The 18,117-nt window shown below is 38.8% G+C and overlaps 1 protein-coding gene across 7 annotated transcripts in view; it reads left to right on the top strand.

Annotated features, from left to right (window-relative positions):
* The window catches only part of DENND2B (DENN domain containing 2B), a 169,908-nt gene that overhangs the window by 27,125 nt on the left and 124,666 nt on the right, over positions 1-18,117 (top strand). Inside the window, exon 1 of one of the 7 annotated variants that reach the window (XM_072794150.1) lies at positions 2,652-2,671. The exons of the other annotated variants lie outside the window; for them this stretch is intronic. The gene's annotated coding sequence lies outside the window, so the exon portion shown is untranslated. Of the gene's footprint in view, positions 1-2,651; positions 2,672-18,117 lie in introns of those variants that run through there. 7 annotated transcript variants of the gene reach the window in all.

Raw genomic sequence — 18,117 nt, forward strand, 5'->3', positions numbered from 1 at the left:
ATGGAGGAGCAATAGATACCTTTGGGGATTTAACTGTGTAGGAATTTCGAAGGGATAGGAAAGCCGGGATTTAGAGATGTGCAGAGCTCTTCCCCCGCCCTCTACATTTCTTACCAGTTAATTGTATTGTTCATATACACAACCAGGGAGCTTACAGGGCCTTTGAATACCCACATTTATAGCCAGACCCTTTGATTCTCTGCAGATAATGGGCTCAGGAAGGGCAGTGGTGGGTGGAGTCACTTTATTAGAATTGTCTCCCACTTTGAACACAATCTAGATGTCTGGTTCATCCTTGTGCCACCTCTAGGCCTTTTCCTCTGAGCTTGTCAGTGCTCTGAAGATTGGGTTTTTAGGCAAGGAATATCAGATAGTGGGCGGGGAAGGTTGTGCCCCCCCCCCCCAAAAAAGGCAGAAAAATCAAGTTTGTCAACCAGAGAATTTTTATTTTAATTAATGTTAGAGTCAACCATAGTTTTTCGTAACATACAAAATATAAACCCAAAATATGATCTCCATTCTCTATACCCATTTTTACCTTAAAGAGCCTCTAACTGGAGAGTTTACTCCTTTGAATGGGGCTTTGATAAGTAAAATTCTCACCAGCAGTTCTAATGGTGTGAGGACAGGACTCACACCGTTTGGATTTTGGATCTCAGAAGAATGTGACCTCTTAAATGTAAGGGATTTAGACTCCAGAGATATAGGTTGAATAGTTCCAGCTTTGCCACTTTTATTTAGAAGTGTCTGGAGTTTGATGTCAGGGGGATCTCTTAGCTCAGTTACTTTAATTCTTCTAGATGTGGGTAATCCCCAGTCCAGGCACAGTTCATGCCCTGATTAGTCCCTTGGTTCCTTCTCGTAGTTTGTTATCTTGTGTTACCTGAAAGCCATTTTGTTTTATCTGTAGCCTGTGGTTATAGATCAGAAAGGAAAATCAGTTAGGAATCCCTCTAGAGAATGGCAAATCTCCTTACTAGTTGACTGGTGATCTTTTCCTTGGAGTTTGTGTGAGAATGCTCTTAAAGTTTAGCTTTGAGAATTGGGGTCTCAAACAGTGACTTTGGCAGTGCTCTTATTTAAATGTCAGAGATGTTGGTTGCATTTTTTGGTTCATTGGTTACTCATATCGTTGTTAATGTTTTTATATGTGGTAAGCATTTGTTATTTTTATCGCTTATTAAAGGAGTGATTTAGGTTTTATAAGGTAGCTGAAAGCTTAGAAAAATAGGACTGGAATATCCTTTTGATACTCAGATATAATCTCCTAGTAGAGTAGAACCATTTGACCATTTTAACTTGCTCTGCCTCCAAATATCCTTAAATCTCTCTCAAGTGATTTGCTGTCTCTCAAGAGGTTGCACAGCCTCTCTAGGAAACATTTTCTGAGCTTTCCAGACTGATGATCACAGATTATCTCCTTGTAGTTAGGCTGAGTTTTCTTTTAATGTTTCTTACTTTCAGTTTTCCCATCCCTCTTCAACACACAGATGTTCACAAAGTGAACAAGTTGTCTTTCCTGGTCTCCAGTGGCAGCTACCAAATGTGCAGATTGCCCCTCTGGACCCATCCTTTCTTTCTCTTTGTCTGGCTAACCAAACTGAGCACTCTATATTTTTCTTTATACATCTCTCTTTTTAGACCTATGATTATACTTGTTGCTTTGTTTTTTGTTTTATGCAGGAAGTCAATATCAGATATGTTAGCAATTACAGCTTTCGGTGAAAGGAGCCTTTTGGAAATAAAATGTGCTTTCCCCCCTATCAGCATGAATCATTGTGTAACATATGTAAACTCTGGAGATGATCTAAAAAAATTATCAAAAGAATTTTGCCTAAGTTCTTTAAGAGCTTAAAAAGAATCTTACAAAAGCCTTTGTAAGACTATGCTAAAAGTAACAGACTAGCCCAATCAGGACCTTTCCAGAAGTGTGGAAATCATTTGTTTATACCAGAATTTAGGATCCCCAAGCAAATACGATAGAAAGAACCTACTTAACCCTTTGTTAATAGCATAAGAAATAAAAACCCGTTTTAATGGTTAAAGGGCCATGGTGATTAGAATATACTGAGAACCCTGATTATCAGTGTTCTGGAAACTACTTTGAGTGGATAGGTATAAATGTTGGTAGCTTTTTGTCTTTCTTTTGATGTGAAGTTGGCATCTTGGATGTTAATTTCGTTAAGGACAACTTTGAATCTAGATATTTGTGGATGCCCCCCTCCCTTATCCCTATTCTTCCTCATGCCAAAGGCTAATTGGAGTGGAGCAGAAAGTACTTCTCATCAGGGAGTAAGCATCTTGGAATGTTTTGTCAGACACTCTGTGTCGGTATCATTCATATACACTTTCTTGTGTTCACCATTTATTGAATATCCACTTTGGAAAAAGCACCAGGTTAGTGCTTTCAAGCATCTGTTTGTTCTCTTACTACTCTTTTTTTTTGGTGAACATGCTTCATGTTAGGTGTTAGATGATGAATTAGTGAGTGGGTAAAATTAAGAAATTAGATGGGAAGTTATCTTTGGATATTGGATAGTGGAGGTATTGGGTACCTCCTGACTGGAATGTTGCTGTTGGGAAGTGGCTATTTACATATCACTCTGCCCTTTCTTCTAGGTGCTGTGATGATCCTTGACTAGGAGGCTGAGCATGTGGGATATATTTTTTAGTGAGTAAACAGGGCCCAGTTACTTATTTTTGCTATCAGTTGTGTTAGATTATATATATTTTAAAATTTATTTATTTGACAGAGAGTGTGCATGCATGCACACAAGCAGGGGAGAAGGGCAGAGGGAGAGGGAGAAGCCGACTCCCCACTGAGCTGGAAGCCTGGTGCAGGGCTCGATTCCAGGACCCTGGGATTGTGACCTGTGCTGAAAGCAGTTAATAGACTGAGCCATCCAGGTGCCCCAGATTATATTTTCTGTTGCATAATATTCCCTGCATTAGGAAGTACCTAGGAAAGGACTATCTGGAGAAGGTTTTCCTAAAGGTCTGGTTTGGCCAACGGTGGATTCTAGGTGCTTAGGCCCAAAGGGCTTCTACACAAACCAGAGTAATTCTAACACTGGGATACAAGGGGAATGGAAGTTCTCTTAAAACGTTGCACTAGTATGGGACAGATGTCAAAGCTTCGTTTCTCAGTGGACACCAAAATCTGTACAGAGACCTAGAGATGAAGAAAACCCAGCTTTCAAATAAATATTTAGTACTCTGTAAGGTTAGGGAGAGCATGGAAAAATGGAATTTAAGGCCAAAGTGTTCATTTGTGTCCATAACGTCAAAATAATCAGAAATATCAGTTGTGAGGGTTTTGTTTTGCTATTTTTTTCCACATCTGTGTTTTGACAGGTCATTGTCTTAAATTAGAATCATATTAGGACCAAAATTTTTTTTTTTTTTAGGACCAAAATGTTTTTACAGAAAGTGATAGTAGAGTTATGGGAGTTGGGCAGAGGCTACCTTTTATCTTTTTTCAGATGGACCATTTAAGAAATTCTCATGAGTAACTCAGTGGTCAAAATTAGTTTGAAATAACTTTGCTGAAAGGTATTGGTTAAAGAACATTTATCGGCTTTTGTTTAGTCCTGGTTTAGATATGAGCAAGAAAGACAATTTGGGAGCAGTATCACTTGCCCAGCCCTGCCCGCACTCAAGTTCCTACTTAGTTCCCATGTATTTGTCACTGTTACTGATCCCTGGAGGGCCAGAGGTGGATCTCAGGACATGAGACTCAGACATGGCATCAAGAGGTGCTTGGCTGGCTCAGTTAGTAGAGCATTTGATTCTTGATCTCAGGGTTGTGAGCTTGAGCCCCACATTGGGTAGAGATTGCTTAAAAATAAAATATATATTGAAAAAAATGTTGGGCTTGGTAGGTCACTAGGACTGTAGGTGTGGGGAGATGGGTGAGTGGGACAGGGAAGAAAAACTGAAGAGCATATAGTACTATGGAAATTGAATAAAGAGATGAAAAAGTTAGAATTCTTTTTTTCCCTCATTGACTTAGACTTTTGTTCCATTGGAAATGCTTTATCACTTGAGGTCATTTTATGAATATTCACTACAACTAGCTGAAGGCACTGTCACTCCTGTACATTGATGGGAAGAACCCTCCTAGATGATTCTCTGGATGTGTATTTGGATTATTTCTATTTTCTTTTCCTCTTTTTCTCCTAAGTTGTGATGCTGCTTGTTTTGTTTTGTTTTTAAGGAATATTCTGGCTTTAGTGTCTGGACATTTTTAGGGCTATGGGGACTGGGGGCAAGGGTCCCATGACATGTTGCCAGGTATGAGAGACTTTTACCCAGGCAAATTCCTAGGAAGGAGGGAAAAGAAAAGTTTATATACAAAGTCAGAAGGGAAAATGGCATGGTGGTGGTGTAACCGCTTTGGCCATTGTGACTGTCTCTGCTAAGATGAGGCTGATGCTTGGATGATGGAGTGGTACTGAGAATATTTTATAATCCACATCATTCCTTGAAGATTTTTTTCTTTTCTTTTCTTTTCGTTTTTTTTTTTTTTAATTTTTATTTATTTATGATAGTCACAGAGAGAGAGAGAGGCGCAGAGACACAGGCAGAGGGAGAAGCAGGCTCCATGCACCGGGAGCCCGACGTGGGATTCGATCCCGGGTCTCCAGGATCGCGCCCTGGGCCAAAGGCAGGCGCCAAACCGCTGCGCCACCCAGGGATCCCATCTTTTCTTTTTTTTTTTTAAAGACATTATTTATTTATTCATGAGAAACACACATTGAGAGAGAGAGAGGCAGAGACACAGGCAGAGGGAGAAGCAGGCTCCATGCAGGGAGCCCGATGTGGGACTCGATCCCAGGTCTCCAGGATCAGTCCCTAGGCTGTAGGCGGCACTAAACCGCTGAGCCACCGGGGCTGCCCGAAGATTTTTTTTTTTCTTTAAGAAAAAGCGTAGTGCATTATATTGATTTTGGTTTTGAAACTTAGATGACATATCCCTAAGTAAGCATACAGAGAAGTGAACTTCCTTGAGATCACATAGTTTAAAAGATGAAGAGAGAGCCAGGATGTGAATCTAGACCATTAGAGACTGAAAGCCAAGCCCTTAACTGATTGTGTATAGCCTCTAACTGGCCCTGACTCCTCTACTACTGCCCTTTATTTTATTTTAAATTTTTAAGATTTTATTTATTTATTCATGGGAGACACAGAGAAAGAGAGACAGGTAGAGACACAGGCAGAGGGAGAAGCAGGCTCCATGCAAGGAGCCCGATGTGGGACTCGGTCCCGGGACTCGGTCCCGGGACTCCAGGATCATGCCCTGGGCCAAAGGCAGGTGCTAAACCGCTGAGCCACCCAGGGATCCCCTACTAGTTCCCTTTAGAGTCTCTTCTTCACATAGCAACCTATTATGCCTGTTCCCTACTTCAGCCCTCCTATGGGATCCCACCCATCACACTTAGAGTCCCACTTGCCAAGTCTTTAGGTGCTTTAGCCTCTAGTCCTCCGACCTGCTGTCCACTGTCCTCCCCATCTCTTATGTCTCAGAGCCTTTGTCCTGTACCTGGGATACTCTTCTTGAATATTGCTAGTTTGTACCTTCCTTCATTCAGGTGTCAGCTCAAATGCATCTCCTTGAGGAGGCTTTCTCTGACCATCCAATGTAAACTGCTCTTGATAAACCTTTAAATCCTTCCTTTGTTTTCCTTCCTAAAATTATATTATGCATTTGTGTGTTTTTCCTGTTTGCTTTCACAAATAAATAAACTCCATGAGATGAGGGAGTTGGTCCTTCTGTTTACTGGTGTCTTTACTTTTTAGACAGCACGTGGTTAAGTTTTCTTTAAATATTTGTTAAATAAGTAAGTGGTGTCATTTGCTTTTGACTTTCATGTTTAACATAACTTCACCTGGATAAAAATAGCAGAGAAAAGGGATACACAGGTGATACATACCAGGTCTGGGATATCTATCTATCTATCTATCTATCCTAAAAGATGTTATTTGTTCATGAAAGACATAGAGAAGCGAAGCAGGCTCCTTGCAGGGAGCCCAATGTGGGACTCCATCCCTGAGCCAAAGGCAGATGGTCAACCACTGAGCCACCTAGGCACCCCTGGTTTTATATTTATTACCAAGGCTTTGCCATAATATTTGGCCAAGAAAATGCTTAGGAAAGCTGAGTTGAATGAGTGTACTGTTTGATTTATTTTGGATTACAGATAGGAGCTCAAAGAAGGGAGAGAATAGTGTGGACTGGAGTGCTTAGAGAAAATAACTGAGGGCCTTGAAAGCAAGATTGAATTTGGTTGGGAGTATAGGAATCGTAGAGGTGGGTTTGTTGTTTATTTTTTTAAAGATTGATTTATTTCAGAGAGTATGCAGGTGTGCATGTGCGAATAGGGGAAGGGGCAGGATCTTCAGGCATATTCCCTGATGAGTGCAGAGCCTGATCCCAGGACCCCAAGATCATGACTTGAACGAAATCAAGAGTTGGCTGCTCAATTGACTAAGCCACCCAAGTGCCCCGTTGTGTTTGAAAGCTGGAAGGATTATTAGGATGACCTAGTTCAATCTTCCTGGCTATAGACGGGGACACTGAGCTCAGAGGGGCAAAGGACTTGTCCAGAGGCACATATGGTTTTGTTAGAACCATATCTGGAATCCCGGTATTTTGATTCCTGGGTCAGTTCTCTTTGCTCCATACAGTGCTGCCTTCAGAATCAAGGAAGAGCTTTGGGGATAGGAAGTGACTAGGAATAGCTCCAACAAAGGCCCAGACGCAGAAAAAAATGTTGGCTGTGTAGGATAGAAATTAGGATGGAAATTAGGTCATCCTAATTGAATCAGCAAGTTTATGAAAGAGATCCATGGGAGATAGAGTAGGCTGTAGAAGCTGGATAAGATCAGGTCCTGGAGGATTCTTTTTTTTTTTTTAAGATTTTATTTATTAATGAGAGACATACAGAGAGAGAGAGAGAGAGAGAGAGGCAGAGACACAGGCAGAGGGAGAAGCAGGCTCCATGCAGGGAGCCCTATGTGGGACTGGATCCCAGGTCTCCGGGATCAGGCCCCAGGCTGAAGGCGGAGCTAAACTGCTGAGCCACCAGGGCCACCCTCCTTTTTCTTTCTTAAGTAATTTCTATGCCCATTGTGGGGCTTGAAGTCACAACCTGGAGATCAAGAGTTACATGTTCTACTGACTGAGCCAGCCAGGTACCCCAGATTCTCAAGGATCTTGAATGTTATCTTGAAGACTTTAAATCTAGAATGACAAGGAGGCAGGCATGCTTGCTTGCCTGCCTGCCTTCCTTCTTTCTAGATTTATGTATGTATGTATGTATGTATGTGGGAAGAAGGGCAGAGAGAGAGAGAGGGAAAGCATCCCAAGCAGACTCCAGGCTCAGCGTGGAGCCCACTGCGGGGCTCCATCCCAGGATCCTGAGATCACAACCTGAGCCGAAACCAAGAGCTCCTATCTGTAATCCAAAATAAATCAAACAGTACATTCACATCACAACGACTGCACCACCCAGGCGCCTCATGTAGTCCACATGTTTTCAACTGGAGCTGATGAGAATAGATTGATACAACCCTTACCAGGCCAGTAAATTGGCATGGGGTATGATACTTTAAAAGTTTTTTCCATCCTCAGGAATCTTTTTCCATCTCTAAGGAAAAACTTTAAGTCAGTATGTAAGTGAGAACACAGACCTTTAAATAATGTCTCCTACTGGATCTGAGAGTTTGGGTTGCAGAAAAAGCCTGGAGCATTTAGCATTCAACCAATACTTATTGAGCAGGACCTGTTAAAATACCTAACACTGTGCCAAGTATTGGAGTTTTAATCTTTTGGTCATATTGCATCAAGTGTTATAGATAGGATATGAACATTTGGTTCTAGTTCATATTAAGTTCTTTTAGCACCTAAAGCTGTATAATGGGTCCATAAGCCCTCAGTTCAGCTGCTCACTTATGCCTGCATTCATTTGTTGAATGTTCACCACGTAAGAGGTGATATGCTGAATGCTGAGGTAGTTTTGAAAATGAATGAGGATTGGTGAGGGTCCTCAACTGGTCCGTTGGTAGGTCTGGTAGCTACCAGACCAGTTTCCTTGGGTTCCTATTTAAGAGGAGAATGTATCAGCAGTAGTGCATCCGTCTTCACTTGTTCTGTCCACACTGGGCTCTCCCCTGTTCCTCTTGCCTCTGTTTCCTAACCCTATCTTGAAATTTAAGAGAAATAAAATTATCTTCTTTGCATTAAATTTGGGAAGTTCCACTAAGGGTGGCACTTCTCTGATAAAACCTTTTTTCTGTTGTTAGAGATTTTATTTATTTATAAATAAATAGAGGCAGAGACATAGGCAGAGTCATAGGCAGAGGGAGAAGCATGCTCCCTGAAGGGAGCCCAAAGCAGGACTTGATCCCAGGACCCCAGGATCATGACCCGAACCGAAGGCGGATGCTCAACCGCTGAACCACCCAGGTGCTCCTCTGATAAAACCTTTAATATAATTTGAAATCTTTCCAGGAAAATCTCTTCTGTCTGTGAAATCCCAAAGTAGAGCCTTCTCCATGAGAACTTTCCTCCTTCTTATGAAAGTTGCTTTGCCTACAGAATGGACACAGGGTATGCAGTATTCAGTATTTCTCAGGCTCTTCACTTCTGTCTGCTTCATTGGCTCTCTGTGGGGACTGCCAGGAGGGGCACGTTGTTTTGTTTTCTTAGAGTGAATGACACAAATGAGAGGGAGGCAATTGTGCTAAATTTTCCCATCATTTGGAAAGGCAGCTGCTCAAACAAAAGAGGCAAAAGAAGATGGATACAGAAGAGTGTTAAATTGAGCCTTTGCATTGCCAACTGGAGTGAGATTGCTTTCCCCTCCTTTGCTTGGCATCTGGAGCCAGCTTGTCTACTGTCTGAGATTTGCTCTGCTTATTCATATCTGTGACCTCTTTTAATAGAAAATGACAAAATATAAAATTATCTTTCTCTTCAACCTTAAATTGGTTCTTTTAAAAATATATATATATGACTCAGGTGGTTACCCAGGTCATGATCCCAGGGTCTTGGGATTGAGTCCCATGTTGGGCTCTCTGCTCAGAGGGGAGTCTGCTTCTCCCTCTCCCTCTCCCTGTGTGCTCTCACTCTCTCTCTCTCAAATAAATAAACAAAATCTTAAAAAAAAACTAAAAAAAATATAATATGTACATTGTAGTACATATAAAAATATTAGAAGCTTCACTTCCCTATCACCTAGAGATCACCACTATTAATATCTTAGTGCACCACCTTCTTGAACTTTCTCCAGGCACATATGTACATATTTGTATTTTGTCTTTTGAGTAAAACCAGGTCATACATACTGTTTTTCATTCTATTTTATTTTCAATTTCTTCTGCTTTTCTAGGTCAAGGCATTTTTATTTTAACTCAGACCATATTTCCCCTATTGCCCCTACGTGTCTTCATCATCATTTAATCTAACCTAGTCTCTTTTGTATGATACCATTTTGTCAAAGAATTTTCCTTAATAGGTTCCCTCAAGTGAGTGCTGTCTCTGTTACCTGTGTATTGCTAAGAGGTTTGAAGGTGTCATCTCATTTAACCCTTGCAACAGCACTGAGCACATTTTATCATTCTAGATTTTTGTATATTCTCTTCCTGTGGGATCTCAGCTATTTCCAGGGCTTCAACTATTTCCTTTATAGCAGAGATACATTACTTGTAGCTCAATGGTTACCCTGAGAGCATGAGTTCTTGAGCCAGATGGCCTGGGTTCAAATCCTTTTTTTTTTTTTTTTAACCACTTACTATATGTGATCCTGGATAAGTCATTTAACCTTTCTGTGTTTCAGTTTCCTCATCTGTAGAAGGGCTAACAATAGTGCCTCCCTCCTAAGGTCTTCATAAGGATAAATGAATTAATACATGTAAAGTACATAGATGACCTGGCATGCAGTTAGTGTGTATAATCATTACTACTCAGCAGCTGGATGATCCGCAGGCCCCTCAAATTTTCCCTGTTCCATACTTACCTCTACAAAGCTGCTCTTTCTTCTTCTGTATTCACAAGCTTCTTTAATGATATCCGAATCATCTCTGATTTCTCCTTTTTTCTCAGTAATCAAACTGAAAGTCTTGTCAGTTGCATTTCCCAAAAACCCTCCTCACTGTCTCGTTTCCAACTGAGTTAGAGATTTTACCATCTTTTTTCTGGAATACATCCTCAGTGTCTCAGAATGCCTGCCCCTGGATGTTCCTGTCAGTTCCCGGCCTGCTCCCAAGAGTGATCATTCTAAAATAGTTTCATTATCATAGTTCTTTTGCTAAAAGCTCTTTCCTTTTTTATGAGGAATAACATAGAGTAAAGTGCACAAATATTAAACATATAGCTTACTGGATTTCAACATTTGTATTCACCCATGTAACCCCTGCTCAGATCAAGATATAGAGCACTTCCAGCTCTCTGGATGGTTGCCTTATGTCTCTTCCAAGATAGTATCCACATTCCTACTCCCAACCACTCTGCTATTTGTTATTGCCTTTTTTTTTTTTTTTAACATATCTTTACAACTACTTAAAATAAGTTCCTTTTTCTAGTTTTATTATGAAACAATTGCTATATATCACTGTATGAGATTAAGACATACAACATGATGGTTTGATTTGGGTATATTGAGAAATGATTACCACAGTAGTTCAGCTAACATCCATCATCTCATATAGATACAATAATAATAAAAAAAAACACAAAGAGAAACATTTTTATCTCCTCCTGATGAGAAGTCTTAGGATGTACTCTCTTAGCAACTTTCCTGTATGTCATGGAGTGGTGTTAGCTGTGGTCATCATATCATACATTATGTCCCCAGTGGTTATTTATCCTACCTTCTAGAAGTTTGTACCTACTCCTGACCACTATTGTATATTCATTTGTTTTGCCTTTTCTTGATCTTTGTGTAAATGAATCATAAAAGCTCTTTATTGAATCTTCTTTGACAGGGTAATTCCAAGCTAACTTAATGTGACATTCAAAAATGTTTGTCATCTGGCTTTTACTTCAAATCCTTCACACTTAGCCTGCCCTTCCTGCCATGCCAAAATTGCATGTAGTTTACTACACAATAGGCTCTTTTTCCCTTTCATTTCTTTGTACTTAATATTCTTTTGGCCTTCTACTTCATTCCCTGTAAATTCACCCTCAAAACTCAGCTCCAGGCCAAATCAAGCCCCTCTCTGTACTCTGGAAGCATGATTATTATTGTCAGTTACTTATTTACATGTCTTTCTCCTCTCTTCATTTTCAAGAGCCCATTGATGGACCATTTCCCCCCCTAATTTTACATAAGTAATTCATGTTCTCTCCAGGAAAATTAGAAAACAGAAGTAAAAAAATAACCCCAAATCCCACTGTATAGAGATGACCATTTTTTACACACACACACACACACACACACACACACAATACCAGAATATATACACCAACACTGTACAACAAATAAACATATATTCACAAAATACTAAATAGTTGTTTAATCTATTATTTAGAATTTGGCTCCCCCCCCCCACTTTTTGTTGTAAAAACTCTGTATTATGTCTGAATTTTAATGCAGTTCCTTTCCCTCATTATTTTTGGGGGATACATTTGTAGAAATAAGATGAGTAGATGAAAGAGATCAACATTTTAAGGGCTTTTGATATGCTTAGCCAAATCACTCTCCAAAAAATCTTTAAGCTTCATTTCTGCTAGGGTGACAGTGCCCATTTTTTAGCTGTCCCCGCCAAGCTAAAAAGAAGGAAAATAGTATTTGCAAATCTGATAAGATAAAAATGGTTTGTATCTCTGTTTTAATTTGCATTTCTTTGATTGTTACTGAGGTTGAGTATTTTCTCATATGCTTAATGGCATTTAATTTAAATTTATTATATAATCTATTTCTTATTTACACGTTCATGTATTTTTATATTTTTACTGATTTTATCAATGTTTTTAAGATGAAAGATATTAACTCACCATATATTTCCCTCACTTTATCACTTATCTTCTAACTTTATTGTTTTCCACATGTAAGCATTTTAAATAATTTATTGTACCAAAATTTATTAGTCTTTTAAATAATTTTCTTTACCTATGGTATTATTCTTAGAAAGATCTTTCCTTAGCAAAATTAGATAAATATCCATTATATATTCTTGTACCCCTTTTATAATGTAATTTTTTTGCATTTAAATCTTTACTCAATCTGGAACTTCTTCTGTTATAAAATAGTAACACCAATAAGAGCTAATATTTTGAGTGCATATTATATGACAGGCACATGCTTCATTTGTACTGACTTATATAATACTTTCAACAAACCTATGATGCAGGTACGATAGCAACCAAAGGTTGCTCAGCTAGTAAATAGCAAAGATAGGATTCAAGTTCAGGTAGTTGATCCCTAGAGCCCATGTGCTTACCTACTCTGCTAACTTAATTTTTTCCCAATGTTTTAATGTCATTTGTTAAGAAATCCATTATTTTCCCACTGTTTTGAAATTGCCAGTTTTAATCATATGCTAAATTTACTTATACACTTAAGTATGTTACTAAACTTTTGTTCAACTGAGCTGTCTGTCTGTTCCGGTGATAATGCCACACGGTTTTAATTTGTAGAGCTGAAAGATGGTATTCTTCTCCCGTGTGCATCCCCAGTGCCTAGCAGTGACTGTTGCCTTATAGGTATTTAATGAATATTTGCAGAATGATGTAACTCTTGGAGGTTCATGGATAGAATTCAGAGTCTGCAACTTGGTTAGGAAAAAATTACATCATCATTTTCATTGATCCCAGACTGAAATTTAATATTTCTTTCAATTATGAATATAGGCAATAAAGCATAGGAGTAATAGCACTACCTGTGACTTCGTCATGGATATTTGCCAGGGTGAACCTTAGGTTAAAAACTCTTACTTTACTGCATTTCTTTCTGCAGGCCATCTTATCTTTGTGTCTAATACCTAGACAGTGCCTGATACTTGGTAGATGCCCAATAAGCCTACTTATTGGAAAAACTTTTAATTTTCTTTCTTTTTTTATTAAGATTTAACCATTTATTTCATTTTATTTTTTTAAAAGATTTTATTTATTTATTCATGAGAGACACAGAGAGAGGCAGAGACATAGGCAGAGGGAGAAGAAGCCTCCTTGCAGGGAGCCCGATGTGAGACTTGATCCCAGGACCCTGGGACCACACCCTGAGCCTAAGGCAGATGCCCAACCACTGAACCACCCAGGTGTCCCTACCCGTTTATTTTAGAGAGAGAGTGTGCGCGTGCACGGACAGTGTGGGGAGGGACAGAAGGAAAGAATCTTCTGGCTTGACTCCCTCCTGAGCACAGAGCCTGACTGGGGCTAGATCCTATGACTTGAGTGCAAACCAAGAGCTAGATGCTCAACTGACTGAGCCATCCAGGTGCCCCTTAATTTTCACATATGCACAAAATCAGAGAACTGTATAATGAACTCCTGTATATTCTTCTTCCAGCTTCAAATATTATCAGCATTTTGCCAGTTTTATCTATTTCCCCTCATTTCTGGATTATGTTATTTTACCCAATAATTTTTCAGAAAGCATAACTAACTGATAAAGACTTTAAAACATATAGCCACTCATAACACATTTAGCAAAAGTAAAAAACAATTCCTCAATATCATCTGTTACGCAGGTGGTATTCAGATGTCCTCAATTGTCTCAAAGGTGTCTTTTACTTAAATTGAATTTTTAATTGGGATCCACATAATACCCACACTTTGATTTGGTGGGTATGCCTCTTCTTACATGTCAAAGATATTGTATTGTATAAATTACTTGTTAATTTATCTTCATGCTCTCATACTGCTCTTCCCCTGCTTCTCTATTGCCTCTTACTTTGGTATGTTTTTACTAGTAATTTACTCTTGAGAATTGTTCTTTTCCCGATTTAAAATTTTATTTATTATTTTAATAAGAAATTGTTGATTTTGGTTATTTGGTCTTATTTTTAAAACTTAAATACTTGTTCCATGTAAAGTTGTTCCTTCACCCATGTTTTGGACTGAAGTATGTGATGGTAAATTTCTTAAGATCAAAGCTCTAACAGATATTTCTTTTTCATTTTCTTAAGAGGTCTCACCTTGTAAAATACTTTGATGTTAAAAAGAATCTTTCTCTGAGATTTTTATATGCATCTCTTGGTCTTAATTGAATCCTCTTCAAAATTGAAAGAAATTCAGATTTGGGTCTTTTTTATATGCAGAGTTTTTCTTTATATTTCAAGAATATGAGAATGTCATAGTGTTTATCTGTGTTTGTTGATTTTGTTCAGGATTCTATAAATTTTTTGTATTTAGACTAAAATCCTCTTTTCTGGACAGTTTTGCTTCCATTAAACTTTTAATTATAGATTTGAAGCCATTTGTTCAAAGACTTCTATTATTTGCAGGGTGGTTCTCTGAGCTGCATTCTTTCTTATGATTTTTCAGCTTGTACATTCTTGAATCTCTCTTTTTATTTGCTTTTGCATATTATATCTTTTTCTTGATTAGCTTTTTCTGTAGCATCACTTCTGTTATACTCATATTTATTTATTGCTGTAGGATGGACCTTCTTTTTTTTTAATTTTTTAAAAATTTTTATTTATTTATGATAGTCACACAGAGAGAGAGAGAGAGAGAGAGAGAGAGAGAGAGAGAGGCAGAGACACAGGCAGAGGGAGAAGCAGGCTCCATGCACCGGGAGCCCGACGTGGGATTCGATCCCGGGTCTCCAGGATTGCGCCCTGGGCCAAAGGCAGGCGCTAAACCGCTGCGCCACCCAGGGATCCGTAGGATGGACCTTCTATTTTTACATCCTGGACTTGTATAGTCATTATGATGGTCTGTTTCATCTCCTTGAGAATCAGTGCCAACTGCTCTGTAAATTTGATTGATTGATCGAGTGTTTACTGTGGGGGAGGCAATCCATTGCAGGGATTAGTTTTGTTTTTCTTTCCTACCATAAGGTTGTTTTTCCTTTCTTACATCCTTTACCTGTTTATTCATTTTTCTAAGTTTACTTGTTGATTCCTTTTTCATAGTTTCAGACTATTTTGCTTACACTGTATTTACTGAGATTTGTGAGGAGTCCTTTTCCATATATTGAAATTCCATTTCAGCCTCATTATAAAGGGTTAAGGAATTTAGGCATTTTCTATTTTGTGATGGTGAATTTAATAATCATCACCCAATTACAAATCCCCCATTTTGGAAAATGACTTTGTAAAAGAGAAACGACATTCCAAATTCCCAGTTCATCTTTGTTAAGGTGAACTTGAAGGAAAGGCCCTATGATGATGGGAGAAAGCTCTCTACCAAGACATGGTTTGTGCCTGAGAGACGCATGGTTTGGATATGCTTCTGGAGAGCTTGCTGACTGCGGTAGCCTCCCGGTCAGTGATGGCCCTGGTGCTCATGCTGTCCCCTTTCTCAGTCACCATTCTCCCACTTGGCCATTACTGTTACTTATCTGACTCTTGCTATTCCTGTGTCTGCTGTTTAAAAACTCTTGAGGATACCAAGCAAAAGAACAATTGGAAATATTTTTTTAAGAAAATGAATGACTCTTGAGTAACAAATCCTTTCTCCAATGAGATGGTTCCAGCTTTTGCTTTCAACAAAATGGAAAAAGTTTTCAGCTGGTAGAGGATTAAAAATAATTTTTGATAATTTTGGCATATTATTTGGAAGGAGTGCAAAGATTGATATTGCTACAACAAAATTTCTTTCTTTTTTTTTTTAAGATTTTATTTATTTATTCATGAGAGACAGAGAGAGAGTCAGAGACATAGGTGGAGGGAGAAGTGGGCTCCCTGTGGGGAGCCCAGTGTGGGACTCAATCCCAGGACCCTGGGAATCATGCCCTGAGCCAAAGGCAGATGTCTAAACACTGAGCCACATGGGCGTCCCAACAAAATTTCTTTCATTCCTCTCTCGTTATTTATGTGAACAAAGTTTCTTGGCCCTTGCAACTAATAGTCTAAAAATGGAAAAATTAATGCATTTTTAATAAAATTTTATTGTTTTATTTAATACAAATTCATAATGATTGTTTTAATCAGTTGCATAATAGCAATAAAGATAATGAAAGCCCAACCCAAAAGAAAAGATTTTTTTGAACATTGAGAGATTTTAATCATGGAATTAAAAATATATGTATAAATATATTTATATGTAATAGTTATATTGCAGAGAAGTATCAAAATTTGATCAGAAGAGATTTCCAAGAAAAATATTAGGATAGAATTCTGAGAAGGAAGTAAAAAGGAAATAAGAGTTCACAGAGAAGAAGGAATGATACAAAATTTCATGTTTTTTTAAAATGGATCGTGATGGATTGTAAATCACTATGGTATTCATTGGATTAATTTGGACTCCTGTTAAAAAGAGTATAATATAGTAGTTTTATTTAAAAATATCAATATTTATAAAATGCCAATATTTATAATATGCCGGAAAGTATATCTCTACTATTTATGATGCAAATATGTAATTTTTCATTTAAACATATGGGAAGAGGGGATCCCTGGGTGGTTCAGCGGTTTGGCGCCTGCCTTTGACCCGGGGCGCAATCCTGGAGTCCCAGGATCGAGTCCCACATCGGGCTCCCGGCATGGAGCCTGCTTCTCTCTTTCTCTCTCTCTCTCTGTCTCTCTCTCTCTCATAAATAAATTAAAACAATTAAATAAAAATAAACATATGGGAAGAGTACGTGTTTTGTAAAATTCATTTACTGCAATATGACAAACATTTATAGTAGAGCATGTAAGTGATTAACCAGAGGAAAAGGAAGAGTAATAAGGAAAAGATGTAAAGGATGCGTCAGGATTGGAGAAAGTAACCAGAGAAACTGCTATTGGAACTGAATCTTGAGCGACTATGGGAGTTGGCTAGCAAAATAGAGGTGGAGAAGAAGGGAGAGCAGTGTATGCAAAAGGCCTGGAGGTCTAAAGGAACATAGGGACCTTAGGGGAGATGGCAGGATTGGCATGAGCAGGATAGCGATTTGCAGCCAGCCTGACAGTGCACTTTGATGGCCTGGAAAGGAGAGGCAACAGGGCAGGAGGTAGTTAGAAAAAGTGAGATCCATTATTTGTGGTTATTCCCAGTGGATATCTTCTGGACATTCTTACAACTGTAGAGATTTTTTTTTTTTTTTTTTTAAGATTTCATTTATCTATTTGAGAGAGAAAGTGCATGCACACAAGTAGGGGGAAGGGCAAAGGGGCAAAAGGAGAGGGCCGGATGCAGGGCTCCATCTTAGAACCCTGGAATCATGACTTACCATCACCCATCATGACCTGAACCTAAGGCAGATGCTTAGCCAGCTGAGCCACCCAGGTGCCCCAACTGTGAGATTCTTGTTTATATTCTGCTAGGGGAGAAAAGAGAGGCCCAGCCAGGGTCCATGCATCTTACAGGTTTTGTATCTCAGTAGTGATGGGCAGGCTGAGATTAGTGCTAGAGTCCAAGACTTCCTTCTACACACTGGCCACATGTTTGGTTGAGGCCTTCAGCTTGTCATTAAAAAGGGTAACTACATCTTTGGGCCCAGGAATTGAGATCCTTGGGCCAATAAAGGATCCCTCCCCCCCAATTTGTGAATTTGTTTATATGTGAAAAACTTTTACAAACTTCTGCAAGGTAAATCAAATTTAACATATCAATTTAACTAAATCACCCTTATTATAAAGAATTCGACCGTGTAAAGTTTCGCTGGTCCCAGAAAAGTTAGCACATAAGGTCATTATTCTGGCGGATCTGGTACTGGGAATTCTTTTGCTTTCATCATAGAGAGGCTTTCCATTATAGGGATCAAAGTATGAGCTCTGTAAGAGAAGACTATATAATAGTCCTGAAAAAAACTGATTACACTTTTTGCCTTTTTGGAATATTTGTTCCACAAGGTGGTAGAACCGTGATTCAGTATTTGGGTAGAACAGATTGAATGAATTCCAAAAGGAAATCATCAAAGGGTTGATTTGATACCACACAGAAACACGAGGTGGTGAGATGAGTGGTTTTTCCACATTTTAATATTTTCCAGGATGACACTGAAAGCCTTGCCCTTAGAGAAC

This window comes from Canis lupus, chromosome 23 (genome assembly GCF_048164855.1).
Source record: "Canis lupus baileyi chromosome 23, mCanLup2.hap1, whole genome shotgun sequence".
NCBI lineage: Eukaryota > Metazoa > Chordata > Mammalia > Carnivora > Canidae > Canis > Canis lupus.